The sequence below is a fragment of the Megalops cyprinoides genome, chromosome 8, assembly GCF_013368585.1.
Source record: "Megalops cyprinoides isolate fMegCyp1 chromosome 8, fMegCyp1.pri, whole genome shotgun sequence".
NCBI classification, from domain to species: Eukaryota; Metazoa; Chordata; class Actinopteri; order Elopiformes; family Megalopidae; genus Megalops; species Megalops cyprinoides.
In genome coordinates, this window is record NC_050590.1 from 21,130,864 (window position 1) to 21,157,640 (window position 26,777).

Sequence of the window (26,777 nt, forward strand, 5' to 3'; positions counted from 1 at the left end):
TTGCCAATATTCTTAGGCCTTTTCTAAAATGTAACATGTAAAAATAGGATACTTAGCACCCTGATTGACCACATCTAAGTAAAATGTCAAACATGACAGTTTAACCATAAATATTTTCCTCCACATTATGTTTTGTCAATTTGGAATCTTTAGATGGTCATATCAGAAGAGTCAAATACCTGTGTTCCAAATGAAGTGGCAAACAAAACAAACAAACAAATTAAATGTGCTGAGTGCATTTGTGGCACTACAGAAATTTGCACATAATTACTATGCTGGCTAGTAGTGATCACATCTTACCAAACATTGAAAGTTCAGAAAAAGATGGTTTGTTTTAACAGTGTCTCCAATTCATAGATGTATGCCTTGGTGAACACTTGTTTAATACTTTTTTGACAAAAAGGTCAGAAAAAATATAATGTATAACATTATTTTCTCTGCTATGTTATTTAGAACAATGCTTTTGGTACATTTCTTAACAAAAGGGCAGGGAAGTTACTCTTTGTGAATCTCAACGTTCAAAACAAATGTATTTTCCTTCAAAACACATTTTTGGTAAGTACATATAAACCTGTTCAAGTACATCACTTCAAGGTTGTCCATACAAACCAATAATCTTTTCTCAGCATTGCAGTTGTTATGCAGATGCAATGCGATAACATTGTTAGGACACTGCAGAAAGCTTATGAGAATGTTTTATGTTTGCTGTGGTGGAGCTGAGAGAGGAATAAAATGTGCCATTCTCTAGATGGCCTAGTCACAGGCTGGGGTTTCTTCAGCTACGTATATCCAAAAGTACACAAAAAAGGGCCTGATGATAACATTTTAATTCATTTGAAAGTGAACAGTGGTGTGTCTGTTTTGAAGCATGCTTCCTTGGATTGCTTCCAGTCTCGGTTCAGAAGCAGAACCATCTTCAGTTTTAATCATCAGTACACCCTTTCATATTTCAGCACTGGGTACTGTAGGTATTTCATGTTATTTATTTATTGTTTGATTTTAAATGATCTTTTTAAGATCACGCTTAACTTGCATGTTTATGAAAAAACTACATATAAATGTTTACAAGACAAAGGAAAGCCTGGCTAAAACAACAGTAAATGTGGGGGCTAAACTGAAAAGATAATTAATATGTAAAGATGTGTTATTTTCTTTTTTGGAGACGTATATCTAGTGAGACAGAATTGTTGTCATTAACTATTGATATACACAGTAGTTGCACTTTGAAAACCAAAACAGACATACTTAAACTGTCAACCTTGCTTGTTTGGTTTATGACAGTTTATACTTACCATTTTCCCATTTTCCATTTCACTGTTTCTCTCTACATCCCCCTCCTCTCTGTGTCGATATGAATTTGCATCATTATGTAAATGACAAGGTGTATTCCAAAAATAATTAAAGAAAGAAATACATCTACAACTGTTGGTGGCATGTATGCTTAAACAGTGATGGTAGTGAATGACAGAATGATAAGGTTGCAAATTGAACTAGTTGAAATGAAAAAGAACTTCCAGCACTGGTGAATACAAATGCAGAGGAAAAGGAACACATACAGTATTTCACTGTCATACAAATTAAAATATAGATATAGAAATAAGATTTTACAGTTTAAAATGGAGAAACATAAAATATGGAGAAATCACTGTGGAAAAAAACTTGCTAAACTTGTATATTAACTTTTTTTAAGGACACCAATTAATTTTAACCAACTACAATTAGCTACAAGTATCTTAATTTAAATGGAAACTATCTCAGGGAATGGTCGCTTATTAACCATATTTGAATTAAATTGTGTCAGGTTTTTCGAGTTCATCTTCCTGGGATAACCTGTTGCTCTAACTACAGGCCCGTGAAAGGGTCACGTGGATGAGCAGTAACTACTTTTTCAGAGAGGTATTTCTTTTAATTTAGTTGCGTTCCCTAATAAAATGACCACATTAAGACAAATAGAAAATGAGTCCTTGCTAAATGTTCTCTTAAAATTAAAGCCATGAACTCATGTGTGTATATATATATATATATATATATATATATATATATATATATATATATATATATATATATACACACACACAACTTTTTTCTAATTCGAACTGAGACCATGATAACTGGCCGATATTCCTCATTTTAGTATACTGTGCCTTATCACTTCATCTATGCAAAATTGAGATAAGGGCGCACTAAACCAGTGAAACAGCGCTTTTGTGTGAACACAGGCTAAATGTATAGAGTAGTCACAAACCGTTCACGTAAGTGTGTACGTTTCTTTCCAACATATACAAAACTTAGGGCTGCAACACTGTTTGCTTGGATATTAGATATCACCCTACTATATTGTTTAAATCTGCATGTTTAAGTCCATATGGCAACTTCCTTTTGACCTGCTTTCCCATCCCCGTCTCTTTGTCAAGCCTGTCACCGATAAAGAATCACTTGACTTGCTATAACAAGTTCAAAAGAAAACTGAAAATGCGCAGCTGATCCATGAAGAATTGAAAAAAGGGACACCCCTACTGCTTTAGTTATCATTCCCATAGAGATAGCGATATTATTGATGGGATGGTTATGCTAATTTCTTTAGAGACAAACTTTTATTTTGGAATTTGTTCAAAAAAGAATTTCATACACATCAAACTGGAAAATGCAGGCTGAATTCCTAAACGTTTAAGGGGAAGCATGGGAATCTGATTTTCATCGTGAATAACGACGGCGGACTCCTTTTTTCTTTTAAAGTATGTCCTCTCTTGGAAAGAAAAATAAAGGACACGTTGGTCTTTCCCTCTGGGATTTTAATTAATCTCCATATTCTTTTGGATAGGGTTGCAAGACATATTGCACAAGTTTAAGATGTAATAAAATAATCACCCCCTAATTGGCCTCTCTGTTAGGTGATCCTTTTATAAGATGGAATCAAATTAAAAATGTAAGACCCAAGACCTCTTTTCTACAACGATAGGGAGAAATGGGTTAATACAAACTAGAATAAAAGGACAGTGTTGTAGTGTCTCTCTTGCATTGGTGCAGTTTTGGTGGCAGACTGTCCCTGGGCGCAAGGGGACAGAATGGGGTTTTCCTCGCATGTATTGTATGTAAACCGGCGTTTGTCAGCGCTCCCCCCCAGGGAACTAATTTCAGTCCTGATGTATTGAGAATCTAGTTTTACCTGAATCAATGTGTAAAGTGTCCCCATGGCTCGACATTTTGAATAATCAATCTGTCTGCATTGGCTCTAATCATGCGCATCACTAGCTACTTTCTTCTTTGTCAACCTTTTCAGACGTTCCTTGTTTCTTACTGCTGTCCTAATATGAATGAGGGTATCTTTAAAACAACCTGTCTATGTATATATTTAGATACTTGTTATTATAACCAAAACCTTTCCCGTAATTACTCTATAATCATTATATAATCCCATAACAAAGACTCCATTGAAGCACTAGCTTTTGTCAACTCTGGGATACTGAATTTATAATTGCATTATTCAGCTTCTTTTTTTTTTTTCTATAGAAGCATAACCTATCAAACCATTCACACTGGAACATTTTGTTGCATGCACGCTCGACCTGCGCACTGCTTCCCGAACAAAACGCTTCTGAAGTTCAGGGGAGAAGAAGAAAAAAAAAAAGTTTGACGACCACATCGAACTTCCCATCAAAACACACCGTCTTTATTTTCACGTCGGTAAGAACCTGCAAGCGAGCGCGATTCCCATGGCATATTTTCTCATCTTTAAGTGCGGCATGTTCATTTTAATAGCCTGCTACGAGATTAATTAAAATCACATTTGCAAGCAGATTCCCTTTTCCCCCATTGTTTCAAATAGCACGGCGTTAGAATAAAGCTAGTTCGTCAGGGAATCTAAAAAGCTCTGCACTGGACCCCTTGCGTCTGTGTGCATGCGACTGGCAACATAACTGGCTTATTTACATTAAATACGCCACAAGGTTACAGTGCAGATCAACGTCATTTTATCGCTGATTACTTCTCTTAAGCGCTAGAGCGGTGACTGATGCTTGGGACGCGCTGTCTACACAGATTTATCCTGGAGTTTTTTGGAAGAAAAGAGACTTGAAATAGTTATCCGAAAAGGTAAGCGATCGTATTGCAACTATAATATATCTTTTCTCAGACTGGGGTGATCAGTATTTTTGAGACGGCAGGTATCAAAGCCAATTACACACGGCGTCTCTGAATAACAAGAATGACAATGTTAGTGTTCTTAGAGAATAGACAGGTTTTAATAATAGTGTTTACGGGAGCTCAAGGTCAGGAGCAAGCTGAGCTGTGGTAAATGTTTTTAGTTGCTACACGGAGAAAATGGACGATTAGAGATTATTCTGTGTTCTAGGTTATTTTATCACGGGCTGAGCTTTCGGCTCATCAAAGCCGAATGCCGCAAGACCTATCTAGTTGCTGCGAATTACGCCGAGCACGACAATGGAGTGCTTTTTTAACGGTACAATGCATTTCACCTACCAGATAGGGGGAGTCTAAGCTGAAAGATGGAAATGTCTTGTGATGCTGGGTGATCAGTATCAATGAACACATTTATCCTGAAAAGAAACAGGATAAAATAAAACGCTCTCCACTCGGGATGCGTGCGGAACAGTTAGAGAGGGATTGTGGAGTGGACAATCGTAACAGGTCCGAGCTGCACTTTTCCCCCTTCAGCGCAAGAAAATGATCAAGTCAATCTTGTGGACATGCTTCATTATTCAATGAACGCACTCTTTCAAAACGCAGCGTTTACGTGCAGGAGTTTCTTCAACGCGTTGCTTTAAATTTTAAGGTAAGAAGTGCTAAGATGTAGACTGTTTCAGTAATTCGAAGGGGGTTAGTGGAGGACCTTATGCGTTTTAAAGTCAGTTTTGACTTTTTTGTTTCTCTTATTGCATCGCATATGGGCCTATGTTTTCTAATTTAAAGAATACAGTATAATTTAATATCCATAGCAGTGACGTTTGCATGCGGGGCTGTCAGGGGAAAAATCACCAACATATTGAAAGCATCCGGGAAGCCATTGAACGGCGCTGTAGAACTTACTCCGAAGAAATCTTAGATTATTTTTTTCTTTGTCATTTTACAACCGTTACTTCTTAGAGAGTTAAATATTTCATTAACGCCGCTAAAGATTGAAATGAAAGCGAACATTCTCCGTTAAAGGGACGATGTGCTTCAGACACAGTAGCTACCGCTGCTGAACCGGGGGATAAAAACTTTCCTCTTTAGATTCTTCTTTGCAAACTTTCCCGCTACACCCCAAGGGGGTCTGTTCAGGATTTCAGCTAACCTGAATACGGATTGCTGGAGAATTAGGATCAAAGTTATCTGGTGCATGCCAAGTGTCAAAACTTATGAGATGGAAGAGCCTGAGAGACCTGCCATTTTGTGCTGTGATCGACCTCGTATGAACAGAAGCCCCGCATTATGCTTTCAGGAACGTTATGATGGCATTCAACAACTAAGAAGTAAATGTCATATCAGGCTTTAAAACCTTTTATCAGGAAACAACAAGCATATCGCTACAGAGAAGGCAGATTTAACGACTGTTGCAAATGAAGTACCTTGGGGAAATACTGTATTTTTGTGTGTAAAGTTGCAGGGATAGGGGTAGAAACGACAAACGCTTCCAAGGCTGCGGTATTACTTGAATGTGAAATGACATGTTTAACAGAATCGAGGGTGAGTCTGGGGTTTTTAAACGAACCACGTACTGGCAGCCCAGTAATCGCGGCTATAGCAAAGGGAACCATGCGCCTAACTTCATTAGCTACACAGTAAAATAATAACAAATAGTCGCCGACTGCTCAATGCTTTAGCCTACCATATCAATAAGTTTCACATGGAATGAAACATTGCTTAAATGGTCGTAGAACGTTAAGGTGTGGAACGAGATTTCATTTGCATGTTATGTATGATAAAAAATAGGATTTATTTCTGCCAATCTGTTGCAGTTTTACAACTTATGATGAGAAAACATACACTCGAGAGAGACCGCTAAACTGCTGCGGGTCAAACTCCTTATGTGAGATGTGCAGGTGACTCTCTTCCTACAGAACAGTCTCACCTTGAGCTAGTTTTAGGGACAGATCCAATGAAGGAATAACGTTTTTAATTTGTAAAGTGACTATCGCAAAGAGGACACAATGATTGCAAGAGGATATGGCTGCTTGTAATATTAAACAATACACATCAAATTGTTGTACTTTTTGTATCTTCCGCTAAATTGAAATTAGATTACTGTTTTTTCCTTAGATTCACTGTAAAAGGAACAGGACGAATAGCGGGTGTGCAGATGTAAGTAAATGGCAGTCATTGTTTAACGGTATTTGTTAGACGGATATTATGTCTGCAATAGTGTCTGGGCGTAGACAGTTTTGTCAGCTCTCTTCATTTCTTATTTGACAAGAAATTGCAATGGATAAGAGTCACTCAAGTTGCGAAAGCTAAAAATTTATATTCTAAAAGTCTGTTCGTGGGCTATTGTATGTTCTTAGTCTTCGTATGTGTATAATGTTTTCCTGACAATAAACAAAACATATAATAAGTACTCAGTTACAAACGAGGACACACAACCAAGTGAATATAAATCCATCGGAAAGATGATGGGGAGATTGATGTCACAAACCACTGTGATTAATGTAATTGTGATAAGTAATACGTGTACTGCTTTTGGTTAAGGAAATGAATTCTAAAAACAAGAAAAAATAGTTATAAATATCCATTAACTTGTCAGTCATTCCACCTGTTTATTGCATCTCATTCATATCATTTCCACATGAAAACAGACATGGACAACTTTGATATTTCTTTGTGTAATACTGCATACACAAGTTGTAAAATACTTTGAATTATTAATGCAATGGTCTGATTTTTGCTTTAACTGCAATGACAGGAATTACTTGTCAGACTTTTACTTCTTCAAGTGCTAGTGCTGTTTTCAGTTAGTCCATATTAAAGACTTGTTTTTAAGCAAATAAGTTTCCTGTTAGATGTGCAAACCTTAATTGATTTCACAACTCAAAGAGGGGGATTTCTTAAATGCACTGAAATATTAGATACATACCAGAATGTGCTACCAATAGTGTTACATTTGGTCTATGGCCTACAGGTTCAACAATTCATCTTTAAATCTGTAAAATCTAGTTTTTTTATATTTTGTGCCCTTTGGCTCCAAGCTATGATGCCAGCCACTAACCAGTGCGGGAACTGTGCATCTCTGACAAGACGAAAGGAGGATGTTGCATCTTCTTGATGCTGTCAGTCTGTGCCCAGTCAAGTGGAGCCAGTGTGCAGACACGATCAAACAGCCATTCCACACTTTACTGATTCTCGAGCCTTTAATTGGTTGAAATTGTCTTCCAGATGCAGAGCCCTAGCTGGGGCTCTGTGGGACAGTATGGCAGGGAAGGCTAGCGATTAGGTATTAATTGATATGTGTAGTGAAGCCCCCCTGGCTCAAAGGGCTAAGGCTTTTACCCCTGTGGCCAGGAGTTCCTTCTCACCGTTAGTGTCTCTCAGACAGGGGGGCATCCAAAATGTGTCAGGCATTTGCGTGAGATGGATCTCAGAATGCACCAGCGACCTTGATAGGAAAGGTTAGGTTTGGTGCCACGCAAAATGGGATGGGTGTCTCATGGGGTAAGCACCATGAACTTGATTTCAGCATAATAGCTGCACAGACAAGCTAGTCTAAATGTAGATGGAATTGTGGAAAACAAAAAAGAGCCTCTAACTCCATCAGCATGTCTTATTATTTTAATATATTCTGTGTAATTGTTTGTCAGAGGAAACCTACCATGACATGAAAAAATGAAAATGATAAAAAAGATAAAAGCTGTAATGATACAGGACACCTGACTATAGCAAGTTTCTTAAAAAAATATCAAATGTATTTTTTGATCCTGTTGCATTAGAGGTTTCATCTGAGGTATACTGAGTGCTCACTTAGTAACTATTTGCTAACTTTAGAAAGTCGTAATGTGTATAGAGTGGGGTGCAATGCTGAGGGGTGGGGCTTTTTAATGGTCTGAGTGGTGGTACTACATTTATCCTCTATCTGAGAAAATTACGTTAGCATCCTTTAAGTATTCTTTTTAGGCACAATTGCTTTAAGTGACCACACAATGTTTAAGGAAGCATTTGGCTCTTGTGTTTTGTTCTGATTATAGCTGCATTTTAATACATGTTCATAGGGTGTAAGTTAGTGTTAAATAGGTGTGCCTCATACATTTCATTTCTAAAATTTTGATATAACTGAAAGTCACAGAAGCATCACTACAATGAACAATGAACACCTCTTTCAATACCATTCACACTATGTATGAAAAAAAATGAGATGAAGACTTTGTTTAAATCAAACTAGAGTGCACTGTCCTTAAATAAGATTAATGAATTTATGCAAGTGTGAATTTTTGTCAGCTGAAATTCAGTCAATTTGCTTTTTCCTTAAATTTGTTCAACTGATTCATTTTTCATTACTTACAAAATCTTTTGACTGAGTTTGGCTGTCAATGTGTGTGTGACAAAAACTGTTTAACACTTGCTTAAATTCAGTATTAAAATTCAAGGACAGAGGGAATTGCAGTAAGATAGAAGCTGGGCTTTCGTTTCCTTTCGTCAACATCTGCAGCCATCAACATCAATCAAGACACTGAGTAATAAACAACACAATATTTGAAAGAAAATTGAAGATAAAGTGCATTGACATAGGGTCCAATGTTTTTCAGGATAATGTACGAAAACATCACCTTGCTCCAAGAATAAGGAGCCTTTTGACCTTTGTCGAGATGATGGATTCATCTTCAGTGCTTTATGTTGGGGTCCCAGCTTACGAAAAGTCTGGAGGAATGATGGGCCAAGTGTAGACCTCAAGAAAAGGAAGCTACCTCCCAAAAAAGTTGTGTAAAAATGCTGTTGTGGATTCTTACTAGAACAGATTCCTACAAGAACAAGATTGACAAAAAAGAACAGATGTTTTGTGCCCTTGTATAATTTCCTTAATTCTGTGCTGAAAAGTGAGTTCAGGGAATGGAAGTCAGTGCCCCCTCCCCCTCTTCATTTTGTTTGTGCCGGTCTCATCCAATCCTCTCCCTGGAGTTTACAGCAAGATCAATATGGATCTCCAACCTGGAGATTCAGGTTGATGTTTATATTCAATAATTGAATGTGTTAAGTTGGAACCGTTTGCACAGCCTTGAGAAAGATGAGCACTGAGCAGTCTGGCCTTGCCATTTTTCTGCATGAGCGATTTCGTAACTTCAGGACGCAATTTCCCTTTGATTGATGGTATTTTATAAAGATGTATTTCTCTCACCCTTTCTGATATTTTTTCTTTATTTGTCCTTTGAAACAAGTAGTCTTGCAGTAATAAAATGTCTTTAGTCTGTGCAAGACATTTCTGTCTTTGTTAAAGTGGCCAATTTGGATTTAAATATGCAATGCATTGTGTCTAGATAACTTGCTTTGATCTTTTGAGGAGCACAAAATTACAACCATGTCAGTTTTAGACAAGAGATTTACGCAAATAGGCAACCACCCATCAATCATCTGATTTGAAGTATGCCATTGTAATATTTTACATTCTGCCAGACACTTCTAAAATAGTGGTAAATATCTGCAGTGCTGCAGCAAAATTAATCAGAGCAGGATGTGGGTAGTGGGGTTTCTTTGCTCTTAAATGTCTCAGGTCAGCTGTGGGGTGTAATGTCTTTTGTGTCCTCATTGCACTAACTTGTTTTGGGTGGCAAACAACCAGTTGCCATTAGCGTGGATTGGTTTTCTAGTGGGGGCCCCTGCAAGATGGCTGTTGGAAATTAGGACACTGTACCTTTAATTATGATCAAGAGGTTTTCTCGAAAGGATGGAGGCGTAGCAGTTATGTTGCCTCGTAAATCTGCCCGGTGCAGTATATTGTATTGAACTATTACAGTACACTATTATACTGCATATTCAACTGCCTCTCCTGGACCTGATTTGCATAATTGGATCTTTAATGAAACTTGCCTTGTGGAACAAAAAGAGGAAAGAAAGAAGAGAAAAAAAAAAACATTACCAGCAAACCTGAGTATTTGGTCCAGAAGTTATGCTTGCTTTTAAAGGGTTTTAACTTATTGTAAAGTGAGTGACCTGCACACAGTACATCAATGGCATAGCTACAAATAGGATGAGAAGTGCCTGTGAAAGCTGCACATTCCCAGCCAGGTCTCACGGGTTATTACTACAATAGCTGGATTTTTTTAGCCTGGGGGATTTTAGGTTTTCTGTCTACACTCATTTCATATACTTGTTACACAAGGAAGATGGGTCTTTTGTAGAATAACAGTGTGCTCAACAGTTGAAATTCCTCTGTCACAAATATTTTGACAATTTGTAATCTTTACCATTCAGATATCCAAAATACAGTGATCGTTTTTTTTATTATTGTTATTTTGAAGCCACCTCTTTTTTGTGCCTTAAACTGGCCACATATCAAGAGTTCAGGCCTCTCTGCCTCATTCCCAAGCTTGTGTAGAGTGTCGGGGATGTTTTGTTTTATTGGTTAATTAAACTACACTTGCTTTTTTCCCCATTTCCAGCAGGTGAAGGTTAAAAAGCTGATAGTGCCGTTTTCAATTAAATGTGAGTGTCATAGTAAATGAAATGTTATTTGTCCTGCAGTTTGGCTGTGTTTGAAGGGCTGATGATTTAAAAGGGAAAGAAAAAAAAAAGTTTTTTTTTTAAAATTGCATTGCAACTGTGGAGGTATTCAGGAGCACTGTAGCATGAGAGCTTTGTAACCAGAGGGTAAGTGTTGTTAATCAGGCTCAGAGGTTAAAAATGGATATTAACAAAATGGTGATGATTTTTCATCAAGAGACTAGTACAAGGAGGTATCTAAAACACCTTTGTGACATTATTTAGGAAATATGAGAGCAGATCATTTGTGAAAGGGTTTTGCAGGTGAGTATTAACTGTAATGTTAGACACAGGCAGGAAAAAAGACAAATGCTACAGTTAGCATGGATCTGCCAGTGATCCTGAATTGAACTGGAAAGATACTTTTTTTCCCAGGGTGTGCTCTAGAAGAGTGCCAGTGGGATTTTATGGACAGTGCTAGGAAGGGCCTACTTTCTCAGGTAGCCCTGAATTATTTTGGAGCCACCGTTTTTAATGCCATGATGAGATGCCTGGGCTATAGCTGCTCTATTGTTTTTCTGCCCCCTGCGGACTGGCAGCTCCTGCTGTTGATTCTTTCAGTAATGATGTCACTGTGATAGTGGAGAGAGCAAATGTCTCCTGATTCCACCATTTAACGGCTGGTTGATTTGGCTGATAATGATAGCATTGGCGTCTTTCTGCTTGGAGACAGATCAGGCCCTGTGAATTAACGTCTCCTAACCAGAGAGGGAGCCTGATGGTGTAAAAAAAGATGATGCACTTAATCGTATCTGTGGACTGCTCTGAATAAGCTGTGGGATATCTCCATGTCCCTGCTGATAAAGGCAGGTCCGACACATTGAGACAGACGGCTGCCTTGCCGGCTTTATTGCGCTGCTCCTTATTTTTCATGGATTTGAAGTGCAGTGAGATATTTGATTAATTGGTACCTCTAGTGTGTCACCCATACTTTAGACATTTTCTGCATGTTTCATTTTTATGCATGCATTCTTTATGGCATGACCATTATTTAGATTATTTCAAAGCCTTTTAATGGATTAACAGCTTTAAAAAATGATTGGTGTCTCATTTCCGGATAATCTTTTAATTTGCTTGCGCCAACAGTAGCACCTATTATGACAGCTGACATTTTTCTGTTGTTCTTTTTGAAATCACAGTTCACTATACAGATTTCATCCAGGGAGTTCAATACTGATTGATACAGAAACACAGAGGTGTCTGTTAATTTAGAGATTTGAAGGTATAAAGGAAGATATTTCCCCTTATGCAGTGTACCAAGGTGCAGTTCATTCCTCCTAATGGATCCAGTATTTCAACCAAACATTGGGCCGTATAGTAATAGTAATAAAAATCCAACACATTTAATGGTTCTTGTTTTGGGTTTTACCTTCTGCCATTAAAAACAGAAAACAGCAATTAAAGGTACTAGCACTATTGTTTTGTTTAAATATTTGGTTTAAATACTACATATGTGGAAAACCCACTATGAAAAGAACATTCATTACTGCATACAAGATTGCACAGCATGAAGATGTCAGCATTACAAAATGTGAACACAAATCTTTCTACGAAGAAAACGTTCATTTGTCAAGACTAGAATATGGTTTAAAAGTGCAGAGCTCTGAAAATGTTTTTTTAAAAATACATATTTTTTGACAGAATATTTATGATGACATGTTATTTGTCCCAATGATTAGGAACCTTTGTAATGTTTTTCTGGCAGGTGTAATTCCAGGATACCATTAGATCCTTGCAGGAAAAGGAGGATGTGTACTGTACGTTCCACTTTAAAGATGCATTGCAACTACTGATTGAGGGGGATTCACAATGAACCAATTATGCTGCCATAGTTTATATGTTGGGATCAAGAAGTGCATTAATTTACATCGCTGTTAAAGCCTGTAATTTTCTTGCCTGGCAGTCGGGTACATGTAGTTAACCTGTGGCTAGCTGAAGTTCACATGTAAGGACTGAAGGTCAACGATTTACCTTGGAGAAGGAGAAAACCACTCTCTGAAAAAGTTGGTATGAGCTTGATTCATCATTACATCTTTTTTATACAAGTTGTTTCACGGTAACATGTTTCTCTCATTCAACAGAATAAATGAAAAATAAGGATGAAAGTAGAATAGCGTCTGCTCTTGTTAACTGTCATGCCCCCCCCCCCCCCCCCCCAGCTAAGAACCCCCCTTTCCTCCCATTCCCCAGTAGATTATATGTACAGGTGTCTAGAGCCCAAGATGTAGGGGAATATTTCTCAGTGCCATGTGAAATACCTTTAACCATAACTCAGGGTATGTGCTAAATAGTATTTACTTTGGGGAATTTGTCCTTATTTATGGAGCTGAATTTTAAAATGTTTTTTTAACAATTCCCCAGACACCCAGCTTTCTTTATTCTCACTTTTAAGTCTTAAGATGTCAGTCCTTCCTTTTTCAGTATAATATATCAGTATCATATTCTCAAATTTGATGTTTTTTTCCCCTTTCATTTCTGATCATTTCTAGTCTTTGTATCTTACTTCCATGCTTCTGTTCTGTTTCCTTTACTTTACAACTGATTGATGTAATTGGGAGAAAGATGACAGACAATAGGTGATCGCTTATTTTGCCTTCTCCTTTTATACCATATTGGGCTGTGCACAAAGATCCGAAAATGCACATTACACATACATTGCACATACATTCTCACTTTTGGTCAGAGTGTGTATTGTAAAAAATGAAGAAATGTAACATACCTTTAAAGAAACTGTGTATATACTTGCTGCTGTAAGGGTTGAAATGTTTCAACAATTTTATGTGATGCATTCAGGAAAAAAGGAAAGAAAATCAAATTCAACCAATACAATTTACTTTGTCATTCAACATTGTCAGCTTTTGTAAATGCTTGTTGCAAAAAATGTTACACGTCTCAAGATCAGATACACGGTCTTGTGTCAAAGTTTTAAACATCGACACATTTCTTCTTAAATTTAAAAACAAAAAGTTTTTTTTTTTTTTTTAATAAAACTGTCCTGTGCACCTGTATCTTTCTAGATTTCATGTTTACTTCCATGTCTCTCCTTTACCTGGCCATTCTCTGGCTGGTAGCTTTGCTTTGCTTATTGCACCCTTGCAGTTTTCAAGATGCAGAATTTTTACTCTCTGTACATTTCAAGGGCACCATTTATTTAACAACACTAGTCGATATTGTCTTGTATCACTATATAACACCAGTTCTTCATCTCAGTCAACTGGGGCATCATTGATGGTCTGCTTCTTTCATACCGTTTCCAGGTCACTTCACTATAGCATAGAAAAGCATGCAGCTGAAGCCAGACTTTATTCAGTCTCAGCTTCAGTCTTTCAGTTAGATCCATTTATTACTACTGTGTCAACTTCAAATTTCAAGAATATCTGTGAATACCAATGCTGTGGTTAAGCACAGACATCCCAAGAAGCATGTAAAAACAATCCTTTCAACATGCAGTCTTCATCATATTTTCTGCTGCCCAAATCTTAAGTCAAATAAGTTATGACAATTCAAATTTGAATGAGGACTATTTAAATCTTTCTTACAGGCCAGCTCACAACTGGACACTTGTCTCCAAACCAAGTCTGTCTTGTTAAAGGAAGAAACAACTGCATTTTTGATAATTATCAGTAATTACCTGAATATGGAATCTTTTGTTTTTACATGCTTCTTGGGATGTCTGTGCTTAACTACAGCATTGGTAGTCACAGTGATTATGGGAACAACTGAAAAGTACTCCTTTTGTAGTACCCACTGTAGCTTCAATGGATCCAAACTTTGCCTGTTTCCTTCTGTCTCCCTCTGCTATGGTTGCTACTTCTTCAGGGTGCGCAAGGCCCACTGGATTACATTTCAACATCATTGTTAAAGCGGAAAAGGTGATATTAGAGAACAGAGGAGTAGCTGTAAGGCAACTGGACATGGACAGTAAATACAGAGTTGAAGGCTTGAGCCCCAGGTAAAACCTGGCTGTTGTTCCTTCAAGCTGGGTGCCTAATCTGAATTGCATTCGCGAGCATACATTTGTACAGATGGGCAGTGATATAATGCCCTTGGATAATCTGCATAGTTTCAAGATTTATTAGGCTTTGATAAGGGCTAAAGAAAATAAATTGTAAAATATAGATAAGGGCATCTGCTAAGAAAATAAATTATAAAGTAGTTTAATGGAGGAAAAATGGCAAAAAGAGCTTTGCAAAAAGTGTACCTTCATTAAATTCCCACAAGAGTATTGATCTGTATTAATGAAATGATTGTTTTTTTTCTTGATGAATTGACAAAAGCAGAACAGTGGAAAACATCTGGGAAGTTTTGAGATTTATCGCCATCATTGATTTTGTTAAAAACAAGCAGTTTACAGGCAAGTCCCTTATTCTCAGTGTTGTTGAAAATTAATATGAACATGTGAGGTCGCTTCTCAAAAATGACCAGAGCTGAAACTCACAGATTCCTACACTCATCTCTTGTCCTTTTGGTAAAAAGGAGGTGTGTCCATCACAGTTTCAGTTTTTGTTAAACATATGAATGCAATATCTGTTTATCAGGGGAGAAAATGGTTGTACTTGTTGTGTGTATGCATTTGCTTTGTTTCATCTATGTGGGACTTTGATGGTTGCTCTTTTGGTGTGTGGCCCCATTGTAGTCCAGCTCCTTGGAGTACATCCTCTGGGGTTCTCTTTCCCGCTGTGGACAATATTTGATACAGGGACGGCTTGTGTTTGTGCTGTGCCGGAGGTCATGCCTCCCCTTATTTCCTTTTTCATCCAATTTCCCTTTCTGGATGCAGCTAGTCTCTTAGCTTTTGTTGTTGTCCTTAATCTGGAAAGTGATCTTAATTGTAAAGGTTCAGCCTCATTTTTGTACGGTTTTAATCAAACAGCATAGTTAGCAACAAGAATGGCAAATTTGCACTCTGACTTCCTGCTATACCCCTGCATATGATACTGGGGTTTCGAGCAGCGGGTTATGTAAAGGATGCTATGGGCACCTTATTAGGTGTTCCTGTACAGTTTGCAGGTCCATGCAGCACATGGACCATTATCACAAACTAACTGCAATTACTTAAATGGTGCCATGGAAATCCGATTATCTCTTGGTAAGTCTTGAGCAATCAAATAATTAAAGTTTTGGCAGATCAAGGCCCAGACTAATTTTATGGAACTCTTGCACTTTGTTTTGGAATACAATGCATAATGAAAAGTTACTTTAATTGCAGTTACTTCTCTGTTAATCAGTATACAAGCTGTAGTAGTGCTGACAGTGCAGACAGAGTGACAGCAGTAGTCTTTGTAGTTTTCTGTATTTGAAGATTTGAAAATAGCTCTAAGTGTACCTCTGTGGCAATGACTCTCTCATGATGAGGTGGTGAGAAAAAAGAGAGACAGAAAAGAGAGATGGTGAAGGAATCCATTACACCCAAACAACCTTAGCATTGATGGGATAAGCAAATGGGATTAAAATGAAAATCCTGATGGACATAGAAAGGTGACCGCCTGGCTGACAGCTGGACAAAGAGGTTATTGGTAGATGCAAGCTGGGAAAGCCTCCAAGGTCAAACAACAAGCACTTCAGGTCAAGAGAAGTCAAAAGATGTCAGTTTCACAAAAAAGCTGTAAAAAATCAAATAGGAAAATAAGACAAAAAAGAAAGAAAAAAGAACAGAAAACAAACAAAACATAACTGATGGTGATATAGTTGGAGCGCACAATCCCTCTGTTCTCTCTGATACAGCAGCCATTAGTCAGTGGTCAGAAGAAGCAGGGTGGAAGTCAGGCCCCAGTGGAATTTATATCAACACGGCGAAAGCTGGGCACACTTTGGTGAAGCAGAGCTGAGCGACTGGGGTTAAATGGTGTGACTGTTGAGGTCAGGACTGATTAGCCCCTATCTGAGCCACTGTGTGTGTGGGGTGGGGTAGGGTGGTGTGTGTACGTGCGTGTGTGTGTGAAGAGGTCCTGGTCAGAAACCTCACCTCATGAACATTCCCTATGCCATTGTCCCCTCAAGCCCCCTTCATTGTGAGGTCAGAGAGAGGTGTGAAAGTGGGCTTTAGTGGATGAAATAATCACCTCTACATAAGGATGGATGGAATAATCACCTCTACATGAGAATATTGACTTTTATATTCATTCATTTTTTGGTGGTGTCTCATTTTTTCTCCGATATATGTGCACATTAAGACATTGATGCTCTAAAGTAGTTACCTTTTTGGACTGCTCCCATATTTTAAAATGCCAAAGAGGTGGGTTTTTCATTAGGACATGAGTCCTAATGTTTGGAAAAAGAAGTCACCTGGCGGTCAATTTACAGAATTAGCTTCTTTTATACTGAAGTTTAAGGTCCAGCAGACATTTTTGTTGATGTTAACACAATTGCATTTCAGGTCTGTTTCTTATGCAAGGTGAGAAACAGAAAAACACTTCAATCCAGGGTACTCCTACCAATTCTGTTTGGAAGAAGAGGCGTTAACTATAACGATAAACCAACATTAAAAAGCAGAAGCCTTTAACCTCTGCGCCCTAGAGCCAGGGCACATAACATTCCCGTTTCCTTTCTTCTCCCTCCTTATTTTGTGCTTGGCTGAAACTTGCTCATAACAGGATGTTAAATATATAGTGAAAAGACAGATTATGTCTATCTGGTTGCACTATTCCTTGATGTATGCGCCATGTCACACTGCCATTGTCTCCTGGGTAAAGAATGATAGTTCAAATACCTACTATCTCTCCCCTGGTGCTCCAAATGCTCGCCTTTGAAGTTTTTATAATCCATCTGTCATCTTTGAGCAGGGAGGGCACATGTTCTGTACTACTCAATTACAGAATTTTCTTTTGCCAGCTACAATGAGACAGGAAAGAATAATATGGGTGGCTGAGCGAAATTGTTCAATATTCCGCATTCCTTGAATTCACCCGCTCTTGATTGTGTCCCCAGAATACGAAAATAGAACGTGTTTGTTGTGGGTGGAATGCCTAAAACACTTCCTACTTTTACAGTTGTGAGGAATGCGATTGAATGCTTATTGTTTCAAGGCAATGATTTTGAGAAATTTGGGGGCTAAAGAGTCATTCTGCTTCTAAGATTGCTAACCTTTCATCTTGCTAATCATGTTTTATTTGATATAAATATTTTTTTGAAATAGGAAAGGAATAAATCAGTGCTGGCAAATGAGAGAGTAATACACTTTAATTTATTATTCCTTTTTCTTCCTTAAAGATGCATACAGAATGGCATTTGGCATCTGTTTGATGTGCATTCTAATGGAGTTTGTTGCTCTTCTCTGTTTAACTCCTTTTTAATTAGAATGTGCTGTACTGTATTTTCAGTTTTTTTTAAGCTACAGTAAGAGGGGCTCTTTGGAAAGAGCTGAAAACTTCAGATACTGTTACTTTAACAACAAAAACAGCAACAGCAGCACATTATTTAAATTCAAAAAAGCTTTTCATATACAGATAAAAAAGCCGTAATTCTTTTTGTTTTTAAACACCGTTGTTAGATCTCTTTGTCTTATTTTTCATCTGTCGAGAAAAGGAAAACACTTACAGAAGATGAAAGATTGTGCTCTGAACAAAAAAGGAGATTTGACATTCTCTGTTGCTTTTGAAACTTCAATGTCTTAAAGTAATTGTTTCATACAAGTTATATATCTTCATTTGTGGTGGAATAACAAGTTGGCCTTTTTTTATAAGTAAAAGTAGCGCCCATCTGCTTCTTGAGACACTCCTGGCGCCTATTCATCGCAAAAATAATACTCGTCCTAATGACTTCCACATATTTTGAAATCTCCCTTTTGAAATTGGTCTTGGCAGATTATTTGCAGGTACTTGAGTTGCATCTGTTTGCAATTTTGCAAATGTGGAAGACTTTAATGCAGGACTCGTGGTGTGTGAGGGGCTATTTTAATCCTGGGGTAACACCGGCTGTCATCACAAAGCCCCATTTATCTTTCTCCTCCAAGGTGGTTGCACATGGCTGCTGTTGAAAAGACAGTGAGGGGTCAAGGTTCAAGGTCAAGGTCTTAAGTGAAACTCAATTCCACCCCCCCCCCCCACCCACCCACTCCTCTTTCATGGCAAATCCTCATAGCCGGGACCCATGGGATGTGTTCCTGATAAAAGCAGTGATCAGGGGCTTAATAAAGCTGGAATAATTGTGACTTCAGTCCTCTTATTTATACCATGTGGCAAGCAGCTGACCAACTTAAGCCGTTTTTCTTTAAACTGTAATAATGTGCTCTATTGTCCCATGCGGGATATTAGAAGTTGCCTGGCCCTTACCACTGTAATTGTATAGGTGGTTACAATTACATTAATTAAAGGGAGTATTATGATTGTTTATTCAGTTTGACAAAAGCAAAAAGCAAAGCGTTTGACTCGTTATGTTCACTTTTTGTTTTATTAAGGGTGGGGGGTGGGGGAGGGGGGTTGCTGTGGAAGGAATTATATTGAATGTGTATAGCTTGCAACTTTCCCCCTGTTGGAAATGTTTATTTGAACAGTAAGCTCATGATTTGAATATTTGTAATCCATGCTTAAATTTACAGGCCAGATGAACTTTTTGGCACAAGATTGCAGCCATAAGTAGGATTTTCTCAAAGCTTTACAAAATTTTAAGCCATTTGCATGGCTTATCTAATTGAGGAAAAATGTTCCTCTCTTTATTTTTTTACATTTCAACTGGACATTGTTTAGATCGTTATACGTATATATTTATTAATGTGATGTCACAAAGACCCTGAGAGAAAAATTGGAAGCACAATGAGGGAAAACAAGTATGAGATTGCCCAGCATGGTTGAGGGTGTCCATATTAAATTCAAATGAGATTACTTGATATTGACTTCCAATGCTGAAAGCCACCCCCCCCCCCCACCATCTTGGAGGCTTGGCGGTTGCTAAAGCAAGTGGAGTGAACACTTTCTTAAATGATGCTAATCAGCCCAGAGAGGCCTGGCCTCCATCCCCGTCAGTTTTCTGTAATTCAGATGTGCTGAGAACCTGAAATTAAATGTGTCAGTATGCAGCCTTCAGATGGGGGGGGCTGTTTTAGAACAAAATTAGCAAATAGAAGAAAGAAGCCATTGCTTCCTCTTGTCTTCTTCTTGTGCAGAGGGAAGCATGAAGACATGTATTTATTAATCTTTTTTAGCAGTTTTATTTGATTCAAATGTCAAAACAGGTAGCTTTGTGAAATGCTGGGGATGAGGTAATGTGTGTGTGTGTGTGTGTGTGTGTGGTGGTGGGGGGGGGGACTATGAGCAGCTGAATCACTACATAGCCCCTGTTCTTCAGGGGTCTTGGCAGTAAGCAGTGTGAAAAAGCCAGCTCTTTCAGGGCATTATATAGATTAATTTACTGTGCCACAGGCTTCCAGCGACACCTCGCAGGGGAGGCCGTATCTTGTGCCTGTTAGCTGATGGGGGCTGGGGAGGGGGCTGAGGGGACCTGCGTGGAGGACTGGGGAAGGCAAACAGTGACTTCTGGGCTGGATATGTGGGGATTGCAGAGGGGCTGCATGTTTAAAGATGTGCATCATCTGGCGAAGGCTGCTTATTATTCGGCCCTCTTTCCCCAGTGGACGGGCTCCGGTGTTCAGGCCACTTCTTCATCCATCTGAGGCACTTTCTTTAAAAAAACAAAGAACAAAGGGCTTTTCATGTCTAACCCACCCACTACTAATGCACTCCAAGTCTTCAGATTTTTACATAAAACTGAAGTTTTCAAGTTTTCAATTCTTAGGTCATGCTCCACTTTTTTCCAAATTTAAGTAAAAGGCATGATGCAGAAGTAGAAAAACATGCATGATCACATTACCAACCAAAAAACCTGTTCCCAAGGACCTTAAAAAAAGAAAAGAAAAAAATGGTGCATTAATCTAACATGAAATGAAATCATGCCTGCGCAAACAAAAAATTAAGAATGACAAAAGTTCCTTTGTTATCCCTCTTGGTATTGTTTGCTGTTGTTTTTCCCATAATTTTGAAAGAGTTTCAGATCATCAACTTAACCTGTTAAAGGAAAACTGTGTGTGTGTTTGCATGTGTGTGTGTGTGTGTGTGTGTGGGGGGGGGGGGGGGTTGTAATGGTGAGATGTAATTGTAGGATGTTCTACTTTGTGTATATGTTTTCTATGCTTTTGTGTGTTTTTGGATGTGTTTGTGTGTGTGTGTGTGTGTGTGTGTGGATAGTTAAAGCAGGAACTCTGCTTAAATAACCTACTTTTCTCTGACAACAGCATCAGTTGTAGAGGTGCATATATGCAGAAAGCTATTTGGAAAGGCATCCTCGTAGTTGTCAGCTTTTATTATGCGGGAAGGTGTCATGTTTGTAACGAAGCTGAGTGCAGATGGCAGAGTGGAAGAAATGGATCACTAATTTTAACAATGATTAATGAACAGAGATGGAAAATGAATTACATCGGACTATTGGAGGCAAGGAATATTTTCTGTGAAAATGTTAACTTCGTCTGCCAGGCGGTTGTCGGGAGGGAAATTGTTTTTTTCCTGGGATCCTTTGTTAAGTCAACACTTCACTGCCTTCCCCCATTATTTTAGCATTTCTCAACTTACATCCAGGTTAGACTATGCCTTGTCTTTTCCTCTCATTTTGGTGTTATTTACCTCTGGTGTTTTATATGTCTATAAGGTAAAGGTTAATCTTTGCAAGTTTACCTATTTCGTAAATACATTTGTTTGTTTGCCTCTTAAAAGGTGCAATATGTGGATTGTGCAAGGGTGTGAACACTGTGTGACACTTTTACACACAGTGTAGGAAATCATTCACACTTCACCATCAACAGGCCACTGCTTTTGCACATTTGTCGAATGGAAACATCCAATGTCCTTTATTCACAACAATCAATAAATGTATCCTCCTCCTTAACACTTATAGAAACTCTTCCCAAATGCGCTTTCTGCATATATACTGCTCCTGACTGTGATGGTCTTTACACTAACCAAATTATCTGCATCCTGCACCCTGTGCAAGTTAGCAATTCCAACACTCATGCCTTTACAGAAAACTGGCGCAACATGTGTACTTTTTCAGGTGTTTATTCACACCACATCTATGACACATTCATTTATATGCATGCAGGTTATGTCCATTGGATAGATTGGGTCTTAATCTCTTTTGTCTTCTTCTTCTTCTTCCACTACTTCTACCTGCGCTTAGTCTTCTCATTTTTTGACTTTGCAGATAACTGATAATAATCATAACTGATGTAATTGGTTATAGCTCCAGTTTAACAATCACTAAAAAGAAAGACAATGCAAATAAACCTTCTGCTCCCTTCAGATTGATGGGGTTTGACTCCAGTCTGAGCCTTGTCCTAATAACATGTGATGCCAGGCACTGAGTACTTGACCTCAGACCACCTCCACACCAGATTTCTCTTAAAACTGTCCCAAGTGTCTCGCAGGCTACTGTGAATGTGACCCACCTTAACTTTTTCCAGGGTAGACTTCGTTGTGGAAGTTGGTTGTGAAGCTGGCTGTGGATTTCTTTTTTGCTTTTGCATAGGCAAAGAAAAAATGACATTGCAGTCCGATATCACACAATTCAGATTAAAACACACATTTGAAACTTCAGTTTAAAGCAGGCCTGTATGCTTTAGAACTTGTAAGGCAGTAAGAGTAAAGAAAAGTAGGGTGGGGTGGGAGGAGGGGGGTCAGTTCCCATTCAGGCTTCTCAGAACCCCTCTAAAGTGCTTCAAAGTGAGGAAATGCAGCAAACAGCACACCCTGAGACTCTCTTATCAAGATTAAATAGGAATGGGAGGTGGGCTCACTTTACACGACTTACAAAACTCTCTCCGTCTCTCTCACAATCACATGTCTGTAATGTGGCATGCAGCGGGAATTCAAAATCCAAGATAATAGATATACATGAACTATTTTGAATTTAATTAAGCTCCTGATGGGAAATACTTTAGGAAAAAACAACTTCTTGTAACAATGTGTGCGTGCTGGAGATCTCAGGTTACCTGGCATATGCTAAACTCTCAGAAAACATACACAATGCCTTTGGTGAACAAGGTAGGGTAAAAGCTCCTGGGAGCCAATTTAGAATGTGACTTAAGGCAAGTGTGGCTTTTTTTGTGTCTGTTTCTTTTGGCACTCTATTGAAATAGCGGTGGTGATTGGAATTCCCTTGCAAGCTCCGGGGGTGGCCTGTTTTGAGACCCGCATCTGTGCTCCTGCCTCTGCCCCTGCAGACAGTATGGGAGGCCAGCCGAAACTAAGTTACTAGGTTACGCATTACTTTAAAGAGAAAGGACGTGTAGTTCACATAGTTTTTCTTGCCTGCTTATTTGTCTTGCATTATGCGGGAACCTTTTAAAGCAGGATTGGGTGACACTTTCACTATGTGTATGTGTTTTTTTTCTTTTTTCCTTTTTTTTCTCCACAGTTTTATTTTTGTAAAGATTCTTGAGAAAAGCCGTACCTTTTTATTTTTCTTATGAAAAATAACCGAAGATGATAAACCAAAGATTAATATACTGAACACATGTGCATTTGTGTGTCCACACATACTTGCTGTGTATTTGAGTAAGATGAAAAACTGGGATGAACAGTAATTGATGGCAGGGTGGAAATGAAGTGTTGTGAGAGGGGATTTGAAAAGTAAATCAAGAGACCATTTTGGTAAAATGACATTCCTAACACACAACATTCTTAGTTTAATCACTCTCTGAAAATAAGTATATTGTGCAGGTCATCATTACTTATCATTTTTTAGATAAGTAAAGGAAATAGTTACTGTTGTAGCTTGTTATAGCTTGTGCCATACTGTATTTAGCCCTTTGAGAGATGTTGATTCATGCTTAAGAAAGTTGGGAAGAAAAAAACAAGGTGCATTCATGAGGGACTCAGTCAGATTTAATCAGAGGGGAATGCGTCTTTCAAAATAACCTTGCCTTCATTTATAACAACAAAAATAATTAGTTATTACAGTATGGTAAAGAACCAACCGCATTAGAAGCAGTATAGAATGCCCTTGATCATTGCTATGTGCACAGCCAAAGCTGTGGAGTGCATGCAAACAGAAGATGGGTTAGATGGTTTTTAGGCTGGGAACTAAAAGGTGATGGGGGTGGTGTATCTCATGTAGGCTGTAGACTATTGGGTTTAGCTGTCTCATACGGTCAATAGGCACACTCAGAACCATTGTATGAGTTCATTGCCTGGATATTAAGTGGGGTCTGTGCATAGTATGTTGGATTTTGGGGTGGAGTCAGAATATGAAATTGACACTGTATACTAGGGCAATCTTCTGTGGAAAATCAAGTGATACAAATGTTATCATTATTCAGTTGAACTTTTGGATACAATGGCATTTACACCACACAATAATATTTATTTTACATACTTTTGGTAGTGTTGGTGTTGTGCGTGTAGCAATGTTGTAGTTTTTAGATCAAAACTACCTCACAGATAATAAGAAATGGGCACAATGCTGGAAAAAGTGCCAATAATTAAGAAGAGGATAGATGTTTAATTTTAAAAGCTGTGATGGTTTGGATGACAGAGTTTCAAAGCAGCAATTATAATGAAACCATTGCATTGAATATCCTGGTTTGCCTGCCTTGTTTACAGGGGCATGTCTTCCCCTCAAAAAGCAATTGTCTCAGATCTCGGAGGTATAAACTTGATTGGGGAGGTTGCAGGTATGGATTACTGGCATGTCAATTGATAATTTAAACAGGAGGATATTAAAGATGTCTGTCATCTTTCCTCTTTAAGCCAGAGTAAACAAGTGGGTATGAACTTTTGCGGAGCACTGTCACCTCCCTAATCAGGAAGCACAATCTGAATCACAACACTTCATTTACTTTCATCCAGACAAAAGAACAATTGCGCTTGAAGTAATGTGATTTCTAAATAAACGCCGCCTGTCAAAAACAGAGATGCATTTACTTCCCAATGTAGCTCAAGGAGACAATTAGCAAACAGAGGTGACACGGTAAACAGGTGCACCCATTATTCCCTGAGCTTGTGGCAATATATTCCCATCTCTTAGACTGATGGAAGATCATGTGACAGTTTGGTGAATTATCTGTCTGCATCAGCCCCGACTGATGAAGCCTGCCCGCAGTTTGAGCGTTGTCTCAAAACCGCATCTTCAAATTATGTGAAAATGAGGGATACAGATGATACTTTGGGGGTGATGCTAAGCATCCTGCTCTTGTCCCCTCTGGATAATCACAAACACCTTTTTCCGCATATGGCTCCTTTCTCTTAATTCAGAACACACAAATGTCCTGTGTGGGGTCAAGTCAGTTTGTAGAAATTGATTGTCATAAAGTGCTAATCAATGAAACCCTTTCTCTGGAAGCAGCAAAAGCTATAATATTTTATTAAAAAAACCTGTAGAAAGAGTCTAGCCTACACTACAGATGTCTTACATAGCCTACAGTGCTTAGAAATTAAAGTCAAATTATAGGCTGGTGTCATTCTGAGCATGTTTGGTTTTATTGAAAGATATACCGGGGGTATTGCTGTTCAATTTCAAGATAGTTTAGTTTTGTTAGTTAGAAAATATGGATTTTTTTCCCTTTGAGTACTGGTATGAGCTCATACATCCCATGGAAATATACTTTATTATCTGATATATTGTTTAAACGTCTATTTAAAAATATTTTGTAATAACGAGCAATTCATCTGAAGTGTTTCTCATATTTTTTTTTTTTACTCTGGCAACATTTTATCCTCCAAATTGATGTTACATTTTTCGGCATGTGTTTAGACTTAAGGAATAGTAACTGAGAATGATATGAGTCATATTGGATCTCTCACAAACACATGCTCATCCTAACAAATTTTCACACCAGCATCAATTAATCCTTTTTATACAATCAAATTTTGCTCAACATACCACTGAATGAGAAGTGATACCATTAAAAGCAGTCACCAGTAAGTGTGTTCTGATATCTAGTAAGGCCAGAGTGAATTCCTTCCCTGTATTTAGATTTACAGTATGTGCAATAAAAAGTAGTAATCTTTGTAGATAGGTAGAATAGACACACTGTTATTCACAGTTACCGTGGCATTTTGTAGAGTAGCTACAGTAGTGGTGGAGTTAATGATAATAATTATTTAACATTTTTCATTGCTGGATAATTATTTAAGAGGTTCATATAGTCATCAGAGTAATCAGTAAAGAGCGATTACTGAAAATCCACAGGCAAACAGATGGTACTTAGACTTTTTTTCATATTAAAATATTACAGTTAGTGCCGTTGCATAGTAGGAGGACAATTCAGAGGACAAACAATAAAAAATCACTTCACCTCAAAAACACAATCAGTCGTGTAATTGGGTGTTTTGGACATGGGCCGCCATAGCCTCTCATTCTCCCAAAAGCACAACTGAATGAAAAGCAAAAAAAAAAAAAAGACTCCAAATGGCAGCATTCAAGCAGAATAGTCAGATGCCTTAGCTGTTGTGCATTGAATTTGTTGTCATCAAGTAAGGTCATGGTTTATTTCTTTCTATGATGATGTGTCTGGGCCTTGTCCACCCTGGGCTAGTGGCAGAATATCCGTATCCTATATGTTTTCTTAACATGACTAGTGAGGAAGAAAAGCTGCTCATTTTCTGGGGTCGCACTGATCAGAACATGGAGGATTCTGCCCTACATTCCCCACTAATTGTATAATTGGAAAGCTTTCTAAATGAGCAGCCCCCATCACAGACTACACTTCCAAGCGCTTCCCCCTTCAAAGGAAATCACAAAAGACCATTTTGGGAATAATAATAATTTCAAAAAGCGTCCATTATTAATCTGTACACTACAACTACCACGAAGCACACACGGCAGTTCTCAGAGAGCCATGTGAGACAACCCTCAATTAATGCCTATGAATGTTGTAACGCAGGCCACTAGTTATTTGTGATGATTGATGCAAATATGTCAAAATAGCCAAGTTAAAGTCAATTTCTGTTTTACTTGTCTTACTTACTGGCTTATGTATTACTTTATTTGAGAAAATAGTCTGATTATAGTTGATGGCATGCCTGTGCATTGTCTTTGTGGTCATATAGTATGCTTAGCTTGTACTTGTGGCCATTTGATCCTTTATGTGCTGGTTATTTCCATGGAGGTGG

General features: G+C 38.2%; 1 protein-coding gene across 1 annotated transcript in view; it reads left to right on the forward strand.

The window, feature by feature from the left end:
- Positions 1–4,609: 4,609 nt before the first annotated feature.
- znf536 (zinc finger protein 536) overlaps positions 4,610–26,777 on the forward strand; it is a 144,247-nt gene continuing 122,079 nt past the window's right edge. Inside the window, exons 1-2 of the mRNA XM_036535638.1 lie at positions 4,610–4,792; positions 6,259–6,300. The gene's annotated coding sequence lies outside the window, so the exon portion shown is untranslated. The remainder of the gene's footprint in view (positions 4,793–6,258; positions 6,301–26,777) is intronic.